This window comes from Stigmatopora argus, chromosome 6 (genome assembly GCF_051989625.1).
Source record: "Stigmatopora argus isolate UIUO_Sarg chromosome 6, RoL_Sarg_1.0, whole genome shotgun sequence".
Taxonomy (NCBI): domain Eukaryota; kingdom Metazoa; phylum Chordata; class Actinopteri; order Syngnathiformes; family Syngnathidae; genus Stigmatopora; species Stigmatopora argus.
Genome location: NC_135392.1, coordinates 16,630,182 through 16,651,134, shown reverse-complemented (window position 1 = coordinate 16,651,134; position 20,953 = coordinate 16,630,182). Strand labels below are relative to the sequence as shown.

Sequence of the window (20,953 nt, the reverse complement as noted above, 5' to 3'; positions counted from 1 at the left end):
TTTATGACAGATGGCAATTTGGATGAAACTTCTAATAAGAAACCCAGTCACTCGCAGAAGTTTGTGGGTATGTTTTCGACAAAATATCCCATGTAGCAGCCGTCTCCAAAAATACCGACCTTTGCAAATTGCATCACATGCATGTGCGACTTCAGCGTGACGCATGTTGTAATTACTGACTGTAAAACGCACATAGAAGGACCCAAACACAAAGATAAACGTATTTTCATTATGCTGTACTCTTTCAATAGTTTGCAAAAACACAATATTTTAATTTTTAATTAAAGTGAAAACATGACCATAAGTTTGATTTAAATTGTCCTTCATTATTATTTTTTTTTAATTTTATATAGATTTTGCGCGAATCGCATTCACTCCAGAAGAACTCCGAAAATGGGACAAGGGTACTCCTGAAGTGGGGTCGACGGTGATTGGCAGCTCTGTAAGTTTGTTAAGTCTGTGGTTTATGAATTGATAACTACAGCTCTTGTAAACCAAACTGCTGAAGATGTGATGTCACATCACTCTTAACGACGGACACACCCTATTGTAGTTTTGGTCGCACAACTATATTTGGAGACAATAGTGAAGCCAAAGCCTGACTGCTTAGCTTTTGCCCACCGCGTGGCTTTTAAAGGTATTGTCACAATAGTTGCAGTCTAGTGTGAAGGGATACTGCAGCAGAGTGTAAATTGACGGCAAAGGGAAGAAAAGTTAAAAGCAGCTTTGTTAGGAAGCCTATTTACTGTAATATCAAGCACAAATGCATGAATCTTTTGTTGGTGCAAAATTGAGCGACTTTCTCATTTTAAGGAGGAAGGGGAAATTAAAACAGACATGAAAAAGGCTATACTAGTTTCAGCAAGAAAGTGGATGGTTAATGAACAAACACACTTGGCAGGGAAATGAATGATGTAGACATTGAGTGCGCTAAAGGCTAGAGAACTTCAAGAAAGCGGATTCATTAAGGCTTTCTCTGCCGTGACTTGTATATCCAGCCACCAATATGGCAAGATCTTACAATGCCAACACCTCCAATATTCGACACACTTCGAATTTGAAAGAGAGTAAGTGACTATTTCAGGACTGGCCCTTTCATATCATATTAACCCACACTTTGCTGCTCTGCCTGAAACGGCCACAAAAACTCACTGTTGCTGAAAATGCCCCCTCCTACATACACAGGAATTGTTTTCTGTGTGGCAATCTACACGCTGCTACCGCTAATGTGAAAAAGGCCTTTATCGTTGACGGAATTTTGCGCTGAGTATATTTAGTCCTCAGCCACTACAGCGCTCAATGCTCGCGTCAACAAGTTAAAGGAAGCGGCAAAACACCATCTGTTTGGTTTGCCAACTACTATTCACCTCAGAAGGACACAAAAGAAGATTTAACCAATGAGAAGATGTCGACTACAGATAATGTTTAGCATGTCAAACTTTCCCAACGACTGTAACAACTTCAGGTTACACACTGCATAGTCACTCGTTTTAAATGTGCGACCACAGCAACTGCCTACTGTGCTTCCGTCATTATTGCGCAAATACCTCCTCACTTGTGATTCCTACACACATCAAAGGAGAGCTGGGGAGACAAAGTGTACAACCTCTGCATGCATAATGTACAAAACTCCTGAAATCAGACAAACTATGATGAGTTCATCAATGACTGCAATTAATTTTTGGTGAAATTTCCCGAAATATCCGAACATGGACTTTAATGTATTCAGGCCAATTTTGACAAGATTGACCCTAAATAAAAAAATAAATTGCACATTTCTTTTGAGAGCAGGCCACCTGAGACCAATACACATACATTTATGGTAATTTAATCCATGACTTCATACCCTGTGTAATTGTGGATTAAATACTAATGACGTTTATAGTCATTAATGCCAAATGTCCTTTGTTTGGGTGGCCATTGACACAAAACCAAAAAGGCGGATACTTTGTAGCAATTAATGAGTAAAAAAATCTGCAGCATTTAATACAAGTGTACTTCCCACAACAATACAAATTTCAACAAGATAACCTTAATTAGTTCATTGTCCGTACTTATTCCCTCAAGGGTGGGGGAGTTCATCTCAGGTGACACTGAGCGAAAGAAAGACAACCACCCTGGACTGGTCGCCCGACCGCATTTGACATCTGTTCGTTTCTAGAAGAGAAGGTGTAGCTCTAGGTTTTGGAAGGACATATTCTAGAGCGGCTGTGAAACCCCAATCTAGACTGGAAGTACACAATATTTCCAGACGCTGTCCACGTGGCTGGTCTGAGACCATCTGTGAGTTGAATATCCTCAATGTGTAGTCCTGTATTCTTGGTCTAATGTGGTTACCCATGGTTTTGAGTCTGGTTAGATCAAGGTTGGCCAACTCCGGTCCTTGAGAGCCCTATCCAGTCTGTTTTCCATGTATCCCTCCACCAACACACCTGAATCAAATAATCGGGACGGTATGAAGCTTCTGGACAGCTTGCTGATGAGTTAATCCTTTGATTCAGGTGTGGTAGAGGAGGGAGATATGGAAAACAGGGGCTATCGAGGACTGGAGTTGGCCACCTCTGGGTTAGATGAACTCTCAAATTCATAGAAGTGGCTTTGGTGATGTCTTATGGTATAGAAATTAACATTCAATAAAGAAGCAACAGGAGGCCCAGCGGATGGGTGGTTAGTGTGTCAGCATTACAGTTCTGGGGTCGAGGGTTCGATTGCAAGTTGGTCCTCACTGTGTGGAGTTTGCATTTTCTCCCTGGGCTTGTGTGGGTTTACTCCGGGTACTTCGATTTTCTCCCACATTCCAAACACATGCAACACTTTAAATTGCCCCTAGGTCTGAACGTGAACATGAATGGTTGTTCCTCTCCTTGTGCCCTGCGATTGGCTGGCCACCAGTTCATGATGTCCTCCCCCTGGTGCCCATAGTTAGGTTGGATAGGCTCCAGCTCCTCCCATGACCCTTGTGAGGATAAGTGGTTCAGAAAAGGAATGAATGAATTGCCACAAACTATCCTCCTTTTTGGTTTTCTGAAACAAATCACATATGACTTTAATGACTATAAACATCATTAGTATTTAATCCACAATTAGACAGAGTATGAGGTCATGGATTAAATTACAATAAATGTATGCATCTGGCAAACATTCCTGCTGTCTAAATGCCAATTGCACACACCCTCATAACTTGCAACAAATGTGGAATTGGGCTATGTGATACAATTGAACATTTCAGAGTGGCCTTTTATTGTGGCAAATCTAAGGCACAGCTGTGCAATAATCACGCATATCTAATCAGCATCTTGATATGGCACACCTGTGAGGTGAGATGGATTATCTCAGGAAAGGAATGCTCACTATTACAGATTTAAACAGATTTGTGGACAATATTTTAGATCCATTAACATTACCTCATTAAAAAATAGGTCCAAGTGAAAATGTTTTGCTTATATTTTTGTTCAGTCATTCATTTTCTGAACCGCTACATGATTTACAAACACATTAACAAATACAATGTGATTAATTTATTATTTTTTTCACATTTGAATGCATGACCTACTTGAGTACACTACAAGAGTCACTTTAATGTTATATGGAAATATGAAGTCCAACTTTGAATGTGTGTCTTCAAATTCTGGAGTGTAAAGTTGAGCGACTTGGTTGTAATCGGGGTCATTACCGTCCCTTTTTCTGTCTACCAACTGCCCACGGGACGAACTTTAACTACTTTGACCTCATTTTGTATTCCTGGAAGTCTGTAGCCTTACTTAAAATGAAGCTTTGCACAAAAGGTCCTCATTTATTACGTCCCCTAATTTGCCCCCACAAGTCCTGAGGTCTCTGACCCAGCCACTCAATTCATGTCTCCCGATTATGACCAAGGTAGTTCTATAACTAAACCTCAACTGACATTCAGGTTGCATGCACTCATTAATGAAAATGTACTTAAAGGACCAAACCAAAAATACTTAAACCATTAAATGTGACATTAAGGATACTCTAAAGCCAAATCAATCCCATTTTATACAATACAGGTTCCAGTGGTCAAGGAAAATAATCATGCATACCTTTTTAGGACATGTAAAATGTTTTTGAATTAAAAACAATTCAAATATTTTTTTTACATTTTTTTTTATATATCCTTATACTGTATACCATTTTCCTTTCTTTTTCTTTCTCATACTTTTCTTTTTTTTAAAAGCTTTCATAGAGTAATTTAAATTCTGCAGGAATGGCCTTTGACCGTAAAATTTCAATATCATTTAAATGCTACAATAGCTTGAGAAAAACATGTTGTTTCCATAGCAATCCCACATCCTCTACTTTAATTATATAAAATATTGCTCCCACATATAAATGCTAATCAGCCTAAATTATTAATCACATTCTGGCTTCCATCTGAGTTCAATGATGTTCTGTTTATTCTCTTCTTGAAGAAAATTATTACTGGGCGGCCCCGGCAGATGAGTGGATGTCGGCCTCACTGTTCTGGGGTCATGGGTTCAAATACAGGTCGGTCCACCTGTGTGGAGTTTGCATGTTCTCTCTGAGCCTGTGTGGGTTTCCTCCGGGTGCTCCGGTTTCCTCCCACCTTCAAAAGACATGCATGGTAGGCTGGTTGTACACTCTAAATTGCCCCAGGTATGAGTGTGAGAGCGAATGGTTGTCTGTCTCCTCGTGCCCTGCTATTGGCTTGCTACTCGTGCCTGAAAGACAGCTGGGATTAGCTCCAGCACCCCCCACTACCCTTGTGAGATAAAGCGATTCAGAAAATGAATGAATGAAAACTATTATTTTCAATTAGTGAATAGTGTTTATTTCCTTTGTTTATTGTGGGCCATTTTACCAGCAATTTCTTGTCTGACCTGTCACTTTGAAACTGATAGCTTCTGATGTGGATGTTGTTGCCCTGCGAGACGCCTGTCCGCTGTTGACTGTCAAAACGTCATTCGAGGATTGTATTCCGGTGCTGGGTCTGCCAGATTGCCCCCTGATGGAGTTGCTTCTCAGTTTGAAAAGCTTTCAATGACTTTTGTTGAGTGGGTCTAATGATCTGCTTTCTTTTGCCAAATTATGGCTTTTTTTCAGGCTGTGTTGATGTAATGTATCAACCCCTCTGGTGAAATGTTACTCAAACCCTTTTCTCTCATCTCATCTTATTTTCTGAACCGCTTTATCCTCATTAGGGTCGCGAGGGGGGGTTGTGTTCTAGTCAATCACATCTGTCTTCGGGCCAGAGGCGGGGGACACCCTGAATCGGTGGCCAGCCGATCGCAGAGCACAAGGAGACGGAGAACCATGCACACTAACACCCATGCCTAGTGGCAATTTAGAGTGTCCAATCAGCCAACCATGTATGTTTTTGGAATTTCAATCCCTCATCAACATTTTATCATTTTTTATTTGCACTGTACACATTGCATATGTATAGACATTCAAATCCCATTTGCATAACCAAACAAAAAAGAACATTAGGCAATGAAAGAAAATTTAAGCTAGTATTAAATATTACATAACACTCATTTGGCCTAGATACTCCACTGGTAGGGGGCTGTTTTTTTCATTGCTAGTCAAATTTATTACATACCATATTCATAGAGATTAGACAGTTAGATTTGAGCATTTAAAATTTTTCCCGCTCATTAAGGGTAACTTTGAATCTTTTTAGCAACAATGGTGGAGGTGGTGGTGAGGGGGTTCTGCTTTTTCCATTGTCAGGGGGTTGTCGGGAGTCACTAGCATGATTTGTTTGGCACAGTTTTTCAAAAATAAGCAAGAAGCAATCAAGGAGAACACAGAGTGCAGCAAATCACACAGGGCCTGACGAATGACCAAGTCAGCTGTCAGTGTTGCCAGCCATAATAAGGCAGCAGTCACACATCTCAGAAGTTCAGATTCATTCATATCTCACCTTAGCCAACTTATTGGGTGTAGTTGTAGCATTCCCCATGATAACAGAAACAAATGGTGGCTCTTCCTGAATATCCTCCATCTCTTCCTCTGCACACGCTCTTTTTCTGAAGTGATAACGTCTGATCCCAACAGTAAACAGAAGCTATGGCTCTTAGCCAGTAGTAATTATGTACATGTGTGTGTTTGTCCATGTTTACACAGTAGAAAAACATTGAGGTTCTTTAATGCAAACGAACAAGGTGGGTGAGGAAGGTGAGAAAACGTATTTTGTGAATTACTGTAAATTTATTTCATCTCATTTTCTGAACCACTTCATCTTCATTAGAGTCGCGGGGGTGCTGGAGCCTATCCCAGTTGACTTCGGGCCAGAGGCGGGGGAGACCCTGAATCGGTGGCCAGCCAATCGCAGGGCACAAGGATACAGACAACCATGCACACTCACACCCATACCTAGGGGCAGTTTAGAGTGCCCGATCAGCCTACCATGCATGTTTTTGGAATGTGGGAGGAAAATGCCTGGTGCCTGTAGTGAGCGAGGATGGGCTCCGACACCCCCCCTTGTGAGGATAATGAATATAGAATTTAATCTTGTAAAATTACCACAAGATTATTGTAATATTTATACTCTAATATCTTATGATTACAATTTATCTCTTTTAATATTACAGTGTATTCATGTAATATCAGGACTTTAATTGAATCTAATCTTTCTAATCTAAATCTAATCATTTTAAACTTTTCCCTTACAACTTTTTTTTCTCTCTCTTTTTTTCGGATTTGTTGTCTGGATGGTAAAGAAGGTTCCGTCTCTGGCAACTGAAGTCACGTAAATGACAATATCTTATTGGCTGCTGTCTTGATATGGCATGTAAGGGATGGATTACCTCGACAAAAGAGAAAATCTCACTACTTATATACTAATCTGACTAGATTTAGTTAGATTCATTTATTCATTTTCCCAGCTACTTATGCTTAGGAGGGTCAAAGGAATCCTATCCCAGCCAACAGTGAACAGTAGGCGGGATATACCCTGAATCCGTTTCAAGCCAATCACCGGGCACAAGGAGACGAACAACAATGAACTGACACACTCATGCCAATTTTAAACGATCAATCAGCCTACCATGGATGTTTTTAAAATGTTGGAGGAGACCCGATTAATACATTCGTTCGTTCATTCATGACTTCATTCATTTTCTAAATCGCTTATCCTCACAAGTGTTGTAGGGGGTTCTGGAGCCCTTCCAACTTGACTTCGGGCAGCAGGCGGGGGACAACCTGACAACCTGAATCGGTGACTAGCCTATCGCAGGGCACAAGGAGACAAACAAGCAATCACACTCATAGCTTCGGGCAATTTAGAGAGTGCCATGCTTGCTTTGGAATCTGAAGGGAAACCGGCGTACCCTGAGAAAATCCACGCAAGCCTTGGAAGAACATGCAAACCCCACCCAGTGAGGACCGACCTGGGATCGAACCAAAGCTCCCAGAACTGTGAGGCCGACACATTAACTACTCGGCCGCCGGGCCGCTTCAAGGACAAGGACAATCCAAGATGTTCACTGCTTACAGTTTAGAGTAGTATGCATCTGCGATAGTGTGTTAATGCATGAGTGTGTGTGGCATGGACAGCTACCTACATCTGGAATGGCACCGTCAATGCAGAAAGAGTTATTCAGGTAGCACAACATATAATATGTATCTTACCCACCAGAAGTGGTCTCTTTCAGAGAAGACCTTACATTTTTCAAGACCATAGCGTCAGACCACAGACAGCATTACACCATGGCTGCAGAAGAAAAGGAGGGTGTGAAAATGGTCAGCCTGCACTCCAGATCTTTCATCTATCGAGAACATTTGGCGCATTATAAAAAGGTGCGTCAAAGAAATACCAAGGTAGTTGAGTTTGGGCGATTAGAGCTTGTATTAAACTTCTTTCATCTCATTTTCTGAACCGCTTTATCCTCATTAGGTTCGTGGGGGGTGCTGGAGCCTATCCCAGCTGACTACGGGCCAGAGGCGGGGGACACCCTGAATCGGTGGCCAGCCGATCGCAATGTATTAGACCTATTTCATTTTATTATACAACTACTTGGTGATAAAAACATTGGTTCACATCTAAGTGGAGAGCAATGACTCTAATGGCTCATTTTAAGATGCTCTTCTACTCCCAGTAAATTCTACTTTTATTTGTCCATGTGTTTTCATACATTACGTATGCTGGTGTGAGATTTACATTACAACTCTAATACTTACATACGTTTGTAGCAAACCATATGGGGACATGTTATGACATAGTTTCATAAAGTGTTGAATATAGTTGTAGGAAGTACACAGTTGTTGTGCACACAAACGTTATGAAGTTTATTTGTTTCCATAAACTTAATCACCATTCTATGATGATGCTTCAGCTCTTAGGAATGGTAGTAATCTATTTAGGTTTGCGTTAATTGGATGAGCCAAGGGCAGCAAATTCAGAAAGTACCACTATTGGGTTATTATTGATGGCTGAAATATTTCAGTATATGATGGTAGATTTGCTCCTGGCCAAATTTAATGTACCACAAGAATCGTACCTGCCAACTTAAATGTTCTTCCTGTATTTTATAAGGTTTTTTATAATTTCAAATTGTGTACGCCATGTCACAACCTTTGTAGGGATTTTATTTTTAAACTACGTTTTTTGTAAAACCGATCTTGTTTTACCTGTTTCGGCGCTAATCCAGATTGTCTCGGTCACTGATAGCAGACGAAAATGTCAACAAGCATGATATGCGCATACACATTCCCCTTTCACAAGTCCAACTTTTCACTATATAAATATAGCATGTCAGCAACTAATGCACCCAGACAGTTAAGCTGTCAGCGTCATTCAGCAACACTATAGAATCTTGAATTTAGTACATACAAAAGACGCACCGGCAGATTGGGCACCACGTCCACTTCTGGAAAAGTTTAAAACTTTTAAGTGCACCCTTTGTGAGTAAATAAGTGGCGCGTTGCATTTGTACGGTTTATTATCACTTATTACTGATTGCAATTTCCTTTATTTTAGGGGAGCAATTGGCCGAGGTTGACTGGTATGAAGAATGGAACATAAAAATAAAAATCTGGTAAAATGTGAGTAAGTGATTTTCAAAGTTTTTCGATAGTAATTTTAATCACAAAATGTCATTAAAAATGTTTAGTTTCTTGAGTTGTCTTCTCCGCTTATCATTTCGGGTTTGAACATGATCACATTTGCTAAAATGTCATTCATAGTTTACATGCCAACCATGGATCACATACCGTCTTGTGTGAACATACTCCATGCATTGAGTTCATGAACAAACGTCTTAAATAGAAGAATGCTGCTGAATGTAAAACAATATGGCAACAATGACCAGCACATGGATAGGGTGAATATAAGCAGGAGAAGACACCGTTGCTCCGAGCAGTAGGTCATCTATCAAACAAGTGGGAGAAACTGGCCTTGACAGAGAGAAGCTGCAACCGGCCCTCTTTGTATCTGCACGATAGGACCTGAAGCGGGCGGATTACTCCCAACAGGGCCAGCATCGACATACTTTACTGAGGATCAGGGCCTGGTAGGCTGGATGGTCCAATGGTCAGAGGGGGTGGGCTGGTGGTAGCCACTGATGTCCCCTAAAGGAAGTCTGTGCCACAGACAATTGTCTAAAGTCATTAAGGTTAGATTTAGACATTTGTACTGATTCAAAGGCACACTTTGTGCTATTTACACAAAAAATATTCTCTATGGACTGTACCACCTACTATCTACAGTCATGGCCAAAAGTTTTGAGAACGACACAAATATTACATTTTGACAAAGTCTGTTCATTCAGGGTTTTTAGGTGTTTGCCAGATGTGTCTATGGTATGATGACATCCAATTAGAATTGAGAATTACATGCAATAGGTCAATATTTGCAGTGTTGACCCTTCTTTTTCAAGACCTCTGCAATTCTCCCTGGCATGCTGTCGATCAACTTCTGAACCAATTCCGGACTGATGGCCGTCCATTCTTGCATAATCAATGCTTGAAGTTTGTCAGAATGTGTTGGTTTCTGATTGCCCGCCCGCCTCTTGAGGATTGACCACAAATTCCCAATGGGATTAAGATCTGGAGAGTTTCCTGGCCAAGGGCCCAAAATCTTAATGTTTTGTTCCCTAAGCCATTCTGTTATGACCTTTTCTCTATGGCAAGGTGCTCCATCATGCTGAGAAAGGCATTCCTCGTCACCAAATTGCACACACATTTTTCTGTACTGTAAAGTCGACGCATTGAGCACTCTTCCACCGGACCACCAGATATTTGTAATCCAGCTCTAATTAAAAATAAGTAAAGACAATATGTTTTTTTATTTTTTTTATTTTTTATAATCGAGGCAAATTGCATTCTGACCTGTGATTTATAGAGAATAGTCCCATACTTGTAAAGCAGAAATGAATCAGAAGACAGAGAAGATTGGACTATGACAGTGCAGAGTGAGTGCACAAGAAGTACTAGTAATGTGCGGTAGGAAAACCTTGTCAACTAATCAGTGGCGGTCGGTGCATTTTCTCGTAGCGCCTTCAACGTATCAATCCAACCCTCAAAAACTATTTTATGGCTATAAAACCTCTACTGCAGCTAGAGCTGCGACACATAAAAAATAATCAATAAATCAATGCACAAAAATGGGGTAAAATCCACTTCCTAGCAGCATTTCATGATTAAATACAAATACTGGAGCTTTTCAGACATTAAAACCAGGCCAGGGGGGCGATTTTCCCGGGAAAAGACAGCGATGAACGTCAATGGCGTACGGGCAAACATTGCCCGAAAATGGGGTAAAATCCAGCCGAAAACAGCATTTATTGATTAAATACAAATACTGGAGCATTTTAGACATCAGAACCGGGCCCGGAGTATCATTTCCCCGGTAAAAAGACAGCGATGAACATTGATACGTCCATACGTGAAATGACAAAAAATGCACTAAAATTAGGTCAAATCCACTTCCTAGCAGCATTTATTGACTGAATACAAATACTGGAGCTTTTGAGACATTACAACCAGGCCAGGGGGGTAATTTCCTTGGGAAAAGACAGCGATGGACGTCAATGGCGAAATGACAAAAATTAAACTGGGATAAAATCCACATCCTAGTAGCATTTAGTGATTAAATACAAACACTGGAGCTTAAATACAAACACTGGAGCTTTTCAGATATCAGAACCGGGCCCACAATTGAAATTTTATTTAGAAATATAGCCATATTTTACTCACCAAAAATCATTTTTAACTGTACACAATATCCATCCTCCTTTCTTTCTTCCTTCTTTCCTATCGCCATCAAAGCTAATGATGAAAGTCGAGCCTGCCCTGTCATATTTCCGGCATAGTCCGTTTTGAAAATGGCTCTAAATAAACACAACAATATGTTTGATGGTGCAGCTAAGTTAGCACACTGAAAGTGGCACGCACACACCATTTTCCCGGCTGTAACAGGCTTGCTAGCTTCGGAGTTGACCGCCCTTTCTTAATGATGTCCATTTTTTTTTTAAAAGTCCGTCTGGAAAATAGCTTTGTGAGCAAACAGAATCCATTTGTTTTTGGCACTGTCGGCCATTGTGGTTGGGTGGAGTTTGCGATCTCTGGCTGCTTTGGCCCGCCTACTAGCCAATCATAGTTGGTGAAAGCAATGACGTATCCCAGCCAGCAAAATGCCAACGGCCAATGGCTCTTGCTTTCAAATAATGAATTAAGCCATTTTATATCAGGTTGAACCTGATTTTGTTTTTGACCTAGTGGAAGCGTGATTGGCGCTTTGGCCTCACAGTTCTGGATTTGAAGGTTCAATCCCGACTATGTCCTTATTATGTGGAGTTTGCAAGTTCTCCCTGGGACTGCATTTATTTCCACATCCCCAAACATGTATGTTAGGCAGGTTGAACATTCTAAATTGCCCCTAAGTATGAGTGTGAGCATGAATGGTCGTCCGTCTCCGTGTGCCCTGCAATTGGCTGGCCACCAAATCAGGGTGTCACCCACCTGCTGCCCGAAGTCAATTGGGATAGGCTCCACCTCCTTTCTCAATCAGAGTGAGGATAAGCGGTTTCAAAAATGAGCGAATGAATTAACGTTTCAATAGAGAGGGATGCTGGTGTATAAATGTTCTGGATTTTTTGCTAATGTGACTAGAGTTTTTTAATTGGCTAATTAGTGAAGCTCCCTGGGGTAAAGAAAGCTGCGCCCATGGCGAATCAGCACATTGGGGCCTTATTTTTCATCCAGTCTGATTGATTACCACACCTTGGCAGCTGAAATGCACCTGTGACTCAAACAGCGACAGTGTCGTGGCCAACTCACGGAACAGATCCCTTGGTGAGAGCTGTATAGTGCTGTTTCATCATGTACATACATAACTAAATACTAATTGTCATTTAAAAATAGCTGCTTTCAATCCCTGTGGTGATATGCGGCATACTACAGTGGTACCTCGTGATACAACAGCTCGTCATACAACATGCTCGTGTTACGACGGAAATTTCGATCAAATAATTCGCCCGAGATACGATCAACATTTCATGATGCGAGCAAGCCAGGTGGCCATGGCACTGTCTTTTTTGCATCTCTTTCGTGTATAAAATATATTTACGAGCACTGGGCGGACTTTGCATTTCCCCACCCGTTTTTCCCCCACGTTGGTCTACATTTACATACCAGGTAAACAATACTATGGATCGGCAGAGTTTTGCAAAGAAAAGGCGACCGTTGACAATTAACATGAAACGCGAAATAATTGAAAAATATGAGAGTGGGGTACGTCTTACCGAGCTCGGCAATACGAGAGGAACTATATCCACCATCCTTAAGCAGAAGGACGCAATTAAGGAGAAGAGGCCTTCCAAGGGACTAACTATAATTTCCCACCGGCGCAGTGACATTCACGACGAGATGGAGAACCTTCTTTTATTGTGGATAAAAGAAAAACAATTAGCAGGATATAGCGTGACCGAGCCAACCATATGTGAAAAAGCCAGCGGAATTTACATGGATTTGATAACAACGAAAGGAGAGCCTTCAACAACTTCAGAACCCTTTAAAGCGAGTCATGGCTGGTTCGAAGAATTTTAAAAAAGATCTGGAATACACTCGGTAATCTGACATGGGGAAGCGGCAAGTTCCAATTCGAAAGCCGCGGTGGAATTTATCAAGACATTTGCCTTGATTATCACCCAGGAAAGTTACATCCCCCAGCAAATTTTCAACTGCGATGAAACTGGTCTTTTTTGGAAAAAGATGCCCAGGCGGACATTCATCGTGGCAGAGGAGAAGGCATTACCGGGGCACAAACCTATGAAGGACCACTTAACGCTAGCGTTGTGTGCCAATGCCAGCGGTGACTGTAAAATTAAGCCGCTACTTGTGTACAATGCAGAGAACCCGCGTGCCTTCAAGAGACACAACATCAAGAAAACCTACAAGTGATGTGGCGCGCTAATTCTAAAGCTTGGATTACGCGTCATTTTCGAAACATTTTGAAAGGGAGGCAAAAACAAACAACTCTTGATGCATTCGTTTTGAAGACTTCAGCGGAGCGTCCGGGTGGTGTCAACCCGTAGAACTAAGGTAAAAAAGATTAAAACGAAATTAGAATTCAGTTTTGTGTGAAGTTACATTAAACTTTGAGTGTCTGTATATAGTTATCCAAGTTAATTGAGATTAGTTTGTTCGTTTACGAGTGCCGTGGATAAGCCCCCTGAACTCCCCCCCTCCGCCTTCGTGTATGCCGCTGTGTCTCCCCTCCGCGAAATGTGTCTAATTTTACTTCTATTAAACACATTTCATTACTATTAAACCACTCGATATTTATTAATTTGTCAATATATGGCGAATTAGAAGAAATAAAACATTTTTTTCCAATCCAATATCCTGGTTTTGGTGTTTTTTCAGAGGGTTGGAACGAATTAATTTGTTTTCAATTCATTTCAATGGGAAACGTCCGCTCGAGTTACGAAAAGCTCGTCATATGATCTCAGTCTCGGAATGGATTACGATCGTATGTCGAGGTACCACTTTACTTGTTTTTCATGTATTGAAACGATACGAGAATCGCACAATGTAATAGAGCGAGATATCGCGGAAAAAACTTTGTTGAAACACCTTTACTGCATACCAAACAACATTTCTCATAATGTCTGTTACGTGAAAATGGGTGTGTGATTTCAGCTTTGTACCAAACCACGGTGCGGTCTGTGATGAGCTGGCATCTACTCCACAGAGTTGGCTGGGAGAGTAAAATAAATGAAGTTAAGGTTGATCATTTTGAAGTTTATTCTTTTTTATTTGTTAAAGTATTCATTTTGCAAGTTGGTTAAACATTATAATACCATTCACTAAAATGCTTAAAAGTATTGGAAAAGCAAATAATTATAAAGACAAGATGGTGCGTTTTCTATTTGTGCAGTAAACAAATGAATTCAAAAATACTCTATAGAACAGTATAAGAAAAAGAATGTAGTGAAAAAGCTTGCAAGTTGATTAAGATGGACATCATGGAGAAAGTCAACTAAAATTAGATTCGATGGTTTGTAACAGAAGAAGGCAGTCCGTGAGAGCAATAGGTGAGTGGTAGAAGGAAAACAGGATCAGGAACATAATGAAACGACTTAAATTATGGCCTGCCTAGCAGAGCGGCGCTTCTGGTCCATTAGCTTCTTTTTAATTGGGTGAAAGGGCCTAAAGAACCAAGGTCCAGAAAGCAGAGAGGTTTTGGGTGTCGAGTTATTCCTGTAAAACATTAGCGAGCGATCCCCTTTCTGCCAGTATGAGACCTTAGACCACAGACGGCGGCCCTCCTTTCATCATTAACCTTTACCTCTCTCTGAAATGACTGCATAATCGAGGAAGGTAATCTTTTGCTCAGCTTTGAAGACCTTCTGCACTGCATAGACTTCATCAGTTTCCACTCACCATGATAAAAAAAAGTAATTTCTTCCACACAATGAGATAAGACTTGACAGTAACCCTTTCATTTTTTGCTCGGAGACATTTAACACCTGAAATATGTATTGTTATTAGCAATGAGTCAGCTCTGACAGAGTTTAGATTAAAAAGAGAAAAAATATATTAGATTATGAATAAGATGCTTCTAGTCCTCATCTAATCAGGTTTATATGGTTACATCTGGAAATTTGATAAAACAATACAGTATATTAAATATTTAAACTTCATTACATAAAGCGGAAGATGTTTTAATCTTCTGAGAATTGTCTTCCACACATTCTTTACTGTCAAAGAATGAGATAGGCAGTTTAACAGATACGGTTTGCAAAACATTTATCGGTCTAGTGACATTCCCAACAAATGCTGTGTTATTAATACTGGTTCGAGTACAACAATTTCCTTTAATACAAGCAGATGCACCCCCTTCTCTCACTAACATGGTGTTATTCTTAGTCTATTTTTAAATACTGTTATATGTGAAGTAGGCACGTGGATTGAGCAGTTTGCACGTCGGTCTCACAGCTCTGGGGTTCTGGGTTCAAATCCAGGTCGGTCCACCTGAGTGGAGTTTGCATGTTCTCGCCGGGCCTGTGTGGGTTTTCTCCGTGTACTCCGGTTTCCTACCACATTTCAAAGACATGCATGGTAGGCTGATTGGACACGCTAAATTGCGCGTAGGTATGGATGTGAGTGTGAATGGTTGTCCGTGTCCTCATGCCCTTCGATCGCCAGGCCACTGATTCAGGGTATCAGCTGGGATAGGCTCCAGCATCCCCGCGACCCTAATGAGGATAAAGCGGTTCAAAAAATTAGATGAGATCAGATGAGTACACCTCTACTTGGGAAATTTTCAAGTTACAAAAAAGTTCTGGAACAAATTATTTCATAAGTAGAGGTACAACTGTATATTAATTCATTCATTCATCTTCCATACCACCTATTCTCGAAAGGGTTGCTGGAGCCTAACCCAACTGTTTTCGGGCGAAAGGCAGACTACACCCTAGACTGCTCGGTAGTCAGTCGTAGGGCGCTTTCACCAAAGTCAGGAGCAACGACCACTGTACCATTGGGATTATTAACTTATTAAATTTTAAGATTTTTTTCTTGCATTTAATTTTTCTCCTGTTTTATTCATCACCATTGCTTCTTACCTGTTTGGGTTTACATTCCCTTTCGGTGTTCCTTTTTAAAAAATAATCGACTCCATCACTACACCTCCTGCAGTTTCTGCTCGATCCAAAGGAGTGACAGAGTCTAAATCTCGTCCTTCAGTGATGACCTGTATTTGAAAGGAGTCGTTGCTTTTAATGTTTTTTTTCTGCTTCAATATCTTAACGACGTTATTTAGGTTAAGGCCGCATGCCACCTTCTTATTTTTTTTAAAGATCTTTTCTTTTCACACATTTCGGTGGATAACCGGGGATGCTTCTTCATTTAATTTGATTCTGTAAATAAAGAACAAACTTGCTTTAACCACACTTGAGGAAAAAAAAATGACAAAAGATGGGAGTTGTTGGCAGACAGCCAATTGGAGGCCAGCAGAGTGTAGGGAGAATGCCAAGCTGAATGCAACACTACTGAGACGATTTCAAAATAAAATAACAGATACAGCAAATGTATTTAAGTTTTGGGGTATGTTTGATTTTGTACCTTGGATCTTGTTTTGGGCCAGCAATTTGCATATCATAAGTTATCGTAACCTTAGAATTTCATACGTAGAAGCATTCGTAAGCAGAGCTATCACTGCATTTGGATTTTGTAGTCTTCTGTCAGCCTTAGCTAATGGGGACAACAACATGTCCAACTCTATCACACATTTCTTTTCCCTCCCTCTGCCCACTCCTACGGTGCATACACGAACAGTAGAAAAACACAACTTCAACATTTTGATTATTTAGAATTTCTTAGAAACTGACTGAGGGTGTATAGGAACAAGGGGTGAAAGGCAACTTATAGGGGTATATTCCGTAAACATTGAGCGAGCAGACGCCAGGGCAGGGAGCGAGCTAGATATCAAGTTTGTTTTATTGTTACTACAATATTAACATTTTCCATGTCTGCTCTTCCCCCGATGAGTCATCACCTTATCGTGATGGTGGGGTTTGGGTGTCCCAGTGATCCTTGGAGCTATATTTTTGGGGGCTAGCTTTATTCATAATTTGTATTAACTCAAATGAAGCAATCAAAGGAAACAACACTTTGCCTACTGTGAAACATGAAGTAGGCTTAGCCATTTTTGGCCTGCTTCGCTCCATCTGACACAGGGATCTTTTAATCTGTGCAAAGTACAATTAAAAATCTCAGGACTATCAAAGTATTCTGCAGAGAAATGTACCACATAGTGTCATAAAGCTTGTTCTCAGTCACGGGGCATGAGTCTTCCAAAATGATCGTGACCTAAAACACCCGAGAAAAGCATTGGAAAATTGGACAACGTGGCTTTCTATGAACCCTGATATAAATGACATTGAAAATTTGTGGAAGGAGCTGAAAGTAGACTACTGGAGAAGACACCCTTCAGACCTAAGACAACTGGAGCAGTTTACAAATGTGGGCCTAAATAACTGAAGACAGTTTTAGAAGTCACACTGACACCTTCAGAAGTCGATTGATTGCAGGAATCGATTGACGTAGCGATTTTTCACATGGAAGTCTTGTGGAATCTTTGGTAAAATAAGGACAAAGGAAGTGATTCAGATTTCCAAAATGGTGGCCAGCCAATCACTAGGAGACAAATAATCAATAACGCTCACACACATACCTAGGGGCAATTTAGAGTGTCAATCAGCCGACCATGGATGTCTTTGGAATGTGGGAGGAAACCGGAGTACCTGGAAAAAACCCACGCAGGTCCGGGGAGAACATGCAAACTCCACACAGGTGGACTGACCTGGATTTGAATCCAGGTCCCCTACTGTCAGGCCGACGTGCTAAACACTCATCCACTGAGCCGGCCGGATGCAAATGACCTGAAAATTAATTAATCCAATGGTGACAGTTATCTGGGGATAAACAGCTCCTTTAAACATTTCTAATCATTGAGACGGTGACACTAGAACAGCCCAGAGGCAACCATCTTTCACAAGGCTCAATGATAATCTGAATTTACTTATGTCATTGATTATGTGTGTGCAAAGCAAAAGTCCATTGGGCTTTCAATCCTGCATTTTCGGAGCGACACCAAAACACAGGACAAACAAGATTAATAATAGCCTGCACTCCTCGTCCCCTGGGCCAAGCGGCTAACAACTCTTGACAAAACAGGCTTTCGAATGGCAGATGGATTGTTTGCGGACATGAAGGGATGTTGTATTGGGACCATAATTAAGAGAGCAGGAGATGCCTGGGTGCCTTCTTTTCCCAGAATCCTTTTGAAAGAGCCTTGTGAAATTAAATCAGCCAGCGACAGTTGCCATAGAGAATATCCACCTGGGAACAGTGACCACATATGCGAATATACACTAATCAGACTTTCTATCGTCTGAAGAATATATGCCGTTTAATAAATGCGAACAATACTCGTGATACAATAAATAAGGCCTTCAGTCCTTGGGAGAGTTAATTCAGAGTTGACTAAGGTATTGAACACATTCAACAACATCTGCGCTGCTTGTGATGTCAGACGTGAGCTGCATGGTTTTATGAGATTGGCCTGGATGTGAAAGTAGAATTATTTCAGAAATCATCTTCAACATCAAAGTTTCAAGTTAATTACAGCCTGGGGCAGCAAAATCACATTTATCACTGTCTAAAGATCAGATAAGGTATAATAAATGATTTTTACTGGGCGGTAAAAGTAAAGTTTAGTCAATTAAAACTTAGGTCAAGATCAGACTTTGAAAAAAAAATTCTGTATGTTGAAAACATCTATTAATGTAAGAAAACATTCTGTCCTACATTCAGCTCTCTTAAGGAATACAGAGAGAAGTTATTTTCTTTCACATTCTAGTAACATTCAATTCTCGCTTTTTGTGCAGTCTGTGCTTTCAGACATTGGAAATAATCTCATTTAACTTCCATAGCAAGTCTCTTTATAAAGATGGATCCACTCGAAGCGTATACACCCCTTTAACATCTCGCAAATGTGGAGACTGGCCTTGCTGCAAATAATTTCTACCAGGAAAGGGGATATCAGACTGCCTCAGATTGACATTATTTGGAGGCGTAACCAATCATGTATACACAACATTTTGACATTGAAAGTGTTAAAGCTATGCCACTGGGATCTGTGGAAATAGATGATTTGGTCAGAAAGCAATATACACTTTCTATCTAAATATGGAGTAAATTCCCCTGAAGAGGGTTTTTTAATCTATTTTTTAACCATCTTAATAATACGCTCTTTTATACAAGAACAGTATAGCAACCACAGAGCACACTATTAGCTACCAATTACAAGAGGTTCCATAATAGCGCTAGTAGGTTTGGTTCAAGTGTTTGAGTAATCCAACCTTGACTGACAAATAACCTAATTAGCTTTGAAGATGATGGCACAATTTCTGGCAGTGCGTAATCCAATGAGTCTATTGGTTCTTCGAGTGCATCTTTGGACTTTCAAGTTAGCTTGCCTTTTTACTTAACATTTTGTTAAAGCACAAGGCGAGACTTTGATGTATCAAATCCCATGGAAAGAAAATTGTTTAATCAAGTGTAAATAAACAATTCCATTTTTTTGCACATGTAAATACCCAATATTCTCCAGAAGTAGAACACAACTGTTGTCAGACATTTTCAAAAAGTAAATTAATCCAATTAAATTCATGTATCTCTGATTGTCCCAGCTAATCATCACGCATCGGCCTTCAATGGCCTATACATGCTTGAATGGACCAAGGAATGAAGCAGGCTTCGTCTGAGTGTCGGACTGAAAAAGATATATTGCACACAGCCCAAAAATGTAAAAACTGTGTGCCTATTTTTTGTTCATTTTAGCTTCTCTTTGCCTGTTTTGATTGTATCATTTGTCACTATGATATAGATTCTTTGAGTTCCAACATTTATACTAGGTCTTGTCCTTTTCTTTTAAGGCATACTTGTCATGTATGCTGAGCTTCGCTGAGCCACAATTCATCGTCATATTCTTCGAAAAATAAGCCAAACAAACAAAACAAAATCATTCTTCAGGACTTACTTGCTTTTTCTGTTCCACTTTCAATGTTGTATTGCCTGACAAAACCAATGCGGTTGGCTGGTCCTCAACTCAGGGTGTCCCACAATTGATGCCCGAAGTCTGCTGGGATAGGCTCCAGCACCCCCCCACGACTCTTGTGAGGATAAGCGGTAGAGAAACTGAATGAATGACAAATTCAAGAAGAGCTCTTTTAATATTGAGCCATATGCCTTACACTGGCTTCTACTCTACTGTTGTGATGTCATTATTTTTAACGGGAGCTGATGGCAACATTACCTTTAAAAAAGGTGCAATTAAAATAGTGTCTTTGAGATTTTTGGAAGTCGTGATCATTTATTTTTTAATACTCTGACAGGATCTATCATTTAATTGGTCCGTCAAAAACCTTAAAAGTGAGACTTTAATGTTCTTTTTAATGTTAATGTCAATTTTTCAAAAACATAATAATATTTCATCTTTCTCATTAGCTATTTAGGGTTTTGTTTAAAGGGCCACTTCCTCCAAGTTTTGAAACTACTAATTTGTATTTCATTTTCAAAGACTGGAAATTTGTTTTAAAATAGCTACTCGTGAATTCAACTCGCTTGATTTCTTTTTCTTTTTACTGTCTGAAATTAAACCAAACCACGGGAGGAGGTACTAACTTTAAAATAAATAAACAGTCTGAAAAAAAATCAGCAGCCGTGAATGCAAACTTAGTTGTTTGCAGTATTTGTAGAAATTCTAATGCACACTAAAATATTTGTACATTTTGAAGTCAAACTTCTAATTACATTTAAAAAAAAAGACTATCTATTAGGAGTTCAGCAGCTTCCCATATTCCCAACGGAGGCTTTGTTAGTTTATTTCCAAATGCATTTTTGCCCGCCAAATATACTTGTGTGTTAACAATTTATAGCGAAGAAATTACAGTGAGAGAGA

General features: G+C 40.2%; 1 protein-coding gene across 1 annotated transcript in view; it reads right to left on the bottom strand.

Moving 5' to 3' along the window:
* The window catches only part of cfap20dc (CFAP20 domain containing), a 102,076-nt gene that overhangs the window by 67,909 nt on the left and 13,214 nt on the right, over positions 1–20,953 (bottom strand). The window contains exon 2 of the mRNA XM_077603695.1: positions 7,619–7,696. The gene's annotated coding sequence lies outside the window, so the exon portion shown is untranslated. The remainder of the gene's footprint in view (positions 1–7,618; positions 7,697–20,953) is intronic.